This window comes from Zingiber officinale, chromosome 8A, assembly GCF_018446385.1.
Source record: "Zingiber officinale cultivar Zhangliang chromosome 8A, Zo_v1.1, whole genome shotgun sequence".
NCBI lineage: Eukaryota > Viridiplantae > Streptophyta > Magnoliopsida > Zingiberales > Zingiberaceae > Zingiber > Zingiber officinale.
This window is the reverse complement of record NC_056000.1, coordinates 103,485,233-103,489,864: the sequence shown is the minus strand read 5'-3', so window position 1 is coordinate 103,489,864 and position 4,632 is coordinate 103,485,233.

Here is a 4,632-nt window from a genome sequence, read left to right as displayed (position 1 = left end):
TTTGTTCACCATCTTAGCATCTCACTTGTATCTAACGTGTATTAAAACACATACAAGTCACCTTATAGTTCTTTGTGAGATGTATATTTGGTCTTGCCCTAAACAAAGGGATCATGCATCTCTATCTAGGCATTGTAAAAATCATGATCATCCATCTAGGATATCACTTGATATGATCCCTCTTGTTGGAACACTTCCATACATAATAAATGTCTTTTGTCCTTAATCACAAGGAAATTGACATACTGCATGATGATTAATGACATACATCAAAATAAGCAATTTTCAAAAGCAAAGCATGTTATAGCTACATGATGTATGTATGACATGACATGGTATTTTTGTATTTTTCATAATAAAATGTGAATGCTAAATATGATGTCATGACATATGATGGGCAAACAATCATGGCAAGTTAGCATAAATAAAATTTACCTAGATTACCTATCTCAGTATTCTTAACCCTAGCTAACTCAAAATTTAACCCTAGATTGCCTAATTTTATCAAGAAAATGTCAAACCCCACCTTGACATTTCTTTAATTTCTTTCTAAATTTGTGTCATTTTAAGTTAAACAAATTCCTCAAAGTATGGCACATTTTACTCTTTCCAAGAGTAAATGAAATCAAATTAAAACTTAGATTCGCCTTTAACCTTCTAAGAAAATGTCAAAACTCCAACTTGGCATTTCTTATCCTTTTCTAAATGTGTCAATTTAAATTAATTTCAAAACCTCAAAGTTTGACACATTTTACTCTTCCAAAGAGTAAACATCTTACATTAGGACCTAGATTTTCCTTTAATTACCCTAAGAAGATACCAAACCCCCAATTTGGTATTTCTTATGTTTTTCCACATTGTGCCAATTTAATTCAAACATAATTCCTTAAGATTTGGCACATGTTACTCTTTCCAAGAGTGACAATTTGGATTAAGGTTTGCATTTCCCTTAATTCCATAAGAAAATGTCGAATTCCAAATTTGGCATTACTTTTGCTTCTCTCTAGTGTGTCAATTTAAATTATATTTAACTCCTCAAATTTTGACACATATATTACTCTTTCAAAGAGTAACCCAATAACCTTTTTCTTTTTCAAAGGTTAACAATAACCTTGAAAATGCTCTCAAGTGTCAACTTTACAAAGGTTGGGTTAACTACCTTTCCAATTGGAGTTGACACTCTCTAACCTATCTAGGGTGTAGAGAATATACTCCTAGGAACCCAAAACCTATTGGTGCTCCTTGGATGCTCTAGGTACTCACTAGGGATGACTTCCATAGATACCTTCCTAAGGACCTTTCTAGGCTTCTTAGAAACCTTGGTCACTTCCACTAGGTCACTTCTAGGGCTAACTCCCCTTGTAACCTTATTTGTGACTTTGTTTAGCCTTTTTGGAGCCTTAGTCACCTTTACTAAGTCAACTCTAGGGATAACCTCCCTTGTGACCTTCTTTGTGACATTATTAGACTTCTTAGAAGTCTTAGTCACATTGGTCATTGCAAAAGTACTCTTAGGGACAACTTCCCTTGTACTTTTAGCTTGACCACTAAACCTAGGGTTGGTCCCATAACTATATGGAACCCTATGAAAGGAAGTCACATCCTTCTTGGCTTTAGGTTTGTATCCCAAACCTATATAGCCATTGGATGGCTCTTGTCTAGCTTTTCCTAGGTTATGCTCATTTTGACCCCTAAGAATATTTTCCATTCTTGCTAGGGTTCTTTCTAAATTATCAAGTCTTGACCTCAAGACTTGGTTTTCCGTCATTGAATCCATAGACTTGGATTTTTCTTGGCCCCTATGAGTATTTCTATATCTAGGCATATATCTATAATCCTTAGAGTTATTGCCTAAATTATTATTTACCTTCCTAGCCTTAGGTGTGATAAATCTAGCATGAGGAGGGATATATTTATCCTTAGATTTATCATGCATTCTATTTTCATGATAAATAGCATTATAACGATTTAAATTTGAACTAGCATTCAAGTTAGGGTTTACCTCCCTTACCCTTGAAGCTCTCTTCTTCTCCCACTTCTTCAAGTGCACCAATTTCTTGAGCTCTCCTCTCCTTGGGCACTTTATGTGGTAGTGACCCCACTCACCACATGTAAAGCACCTAATGTGCTTCTTCTCCTCCTTCTTCTTCTTCCTATAACTCACATTAGTTTCTAAATTAACTTTAGTGAGTTTAGGGTTTACCTCCTTTACCTTCTTGAGTGAAGGACACCTACTCTTGTAGTGCCCCATCTTACCACACTCAAAGCATTTGATGTGGTCCTTTGTGCTCTTCTTGGTAGTTGAGGTGGAGGGTTGAGCTTCCAAGATCTCCTCTTCCTTGGATTGCTCTTCTTCCTCTTCACTTGAAGATGTCGATAATTCCACTTCTTCCTCCCTTGAAGATGTGGATGATACCTCCTCATCTTCCTTCTCCTCCTCGGATGTTGACCTTATGTCAACATCGGATTGGTCATTCTCTTCTTGGACCAATGAACCCTTATCCTTGGACTCCTCTACTCCTTGAAATTGAGTGGGGTTCTCATGATAGGCAATGATCTTTTTCCAAAGATCACATGCACTTGTGCATTCACCTACACTCACAATGATATTAGAAGGTAGTAAATTATGCAAAATTCTCGTTACCTCCTTGTCCGCCTCCGATTGCTCTCGTTGCTCTTCGGTCCAATGCCGAGGTCGGAGGCGTTTACCCTTCTTGTCCGTAGGAGCTTCAAATGGGTCACTCAAGACAACCCATTGATTCCAATCCATTTGGAACCATGTCTCCAACCGCTTCCTCCAATAATTGAAGTCTTCTTTGTCATACGGAGGTGGAATTCGGATATCCCATCCGAGCGGTCCTTCGGACTCCATCTTCTTCTTCCTCTAGCTTCTTGCTCTCTTGGCGGTTAGTCCGTAGAAGAGCGACCTTGCTCTGATACCACTTGTTAGGACCTTGACGTCCGCTAGAGGGGGGTGAATAGCGTCTCACCCAAAACTTTACTTCCTATAATGTTAGTGCACAGCGGAATACAAAAATAAACTAACAAATACGAAAGTTAACCTAAAACAAGAAAGAAGAAGACAACAAACCAAATACAAACCCTAACACAAGGTGTTTACGTGGTTCGGAGATAACTTGCTCCTACTCCACGGCGTGTCAGTAAGGTGGACGATCCCTCAATCCGTCGGTGGATTAGTCCCCGGCAAACTCCGGTTAGCTCAACCTCCTTGTGGGTGGAGAAACCTCACCACAACTCCAACCAAGATCTCTTAGCACACAAAGATCTCTTGAGCACAAGTAGACTACTAATTAGACTTTAACCAAGTCCAATTTCGTCACCTTGGCCGGTCATACCAAGCTCCTTCTTATAGAGCTTGGAACAAATCAGAACCTGATTTGCCCGTTACCAGTCGACTGGTCCTTGCACCAGTCGACTGGTGCCAGCCCAACGGCTATCTCAACGGCTCTATGCTATAGTGCATCAGTCGACTGCTACAGTCACCAGTCGACTACTACAGTCACCAGTCGGCTGCTACAGTACTGCTACAGTAACACTACAGTATTGCTACAGTAAACCCTAATTCTAGGATTTTACCTCGAGTACATTCACTCAGCACTCGTTCTCGCCCGACCAACCTAGACCTAGCCTTCTAGCCTCCTCCATCAGCCTTGCGTCCCTCAGATGCCTCCCCATCCTTCACGTCTTGCCTTCTGGAGCTTCCATCGGCCTTGTCATTGTTGTCGGGTCTTCCTTTGCCAAGAGGTCACGCCTCCGGGACTTCATCCATTGCCAAGTCACACTTGGACTTACGTTGCCAAGACTACATGCTTGGACTTACACCGTCAAAACTCATCCTTGGACTTTCCTCCTTTGCCAAGATCACACTTGGACTTACGTTGCCAAGACTACATGCTTGGACTTTCACCGCCAAGACTCACCCTTGGACTTTCCTTGTTGTACCTGTATCCTGCACACTCACAATGCATATCAAATACAACAATAAACCTAACTTAAACCTTTGTCCAAACATCAAAACTTAGGGCACCTAGATTGCTCCAACACATATCTCTCAAACTATCATAAGGACTGTGTTCCTTATGATTACTCGAAATCAACATAAACCTAACATTTATTTCCCCAGTAACCTAACTCAATTTCAAAGGGGTAAATTATTAGTTTCCACTCACGATAATAATTTTATATCCCTTATTTATATGATTTTTTATGCTTTATAGGTGAAGCACTAACATATATGTAAATATACAAATGCACCTTAGAAACACAAGTACTAATCCAGTTCTATGAATCATTACTATTTTCAAAGTTATCTACCATTAAAATTAGATAAAGTGTAAAGAGATCCTGAAACAAGGCCAATACTTAAACTCTTACAGTAAAAATATTGCTCACTTCATGCTATTATGTATAAAAAAATAGATCACTAAATATATTATCACCATAAGTCAACAATAAACCACATGAAATCTAGAACGAGCATGCTAGCATATTTTGTATCAAGAGCAAATAATCATGGTGACAAAAGGCGAATACGCTCGCCCCCGGTGCCTCCGTCAACTTGTCCTAGGGCCAACACGGAGGAGGTAATCATGGGCGGCTACTAGCCTTTGA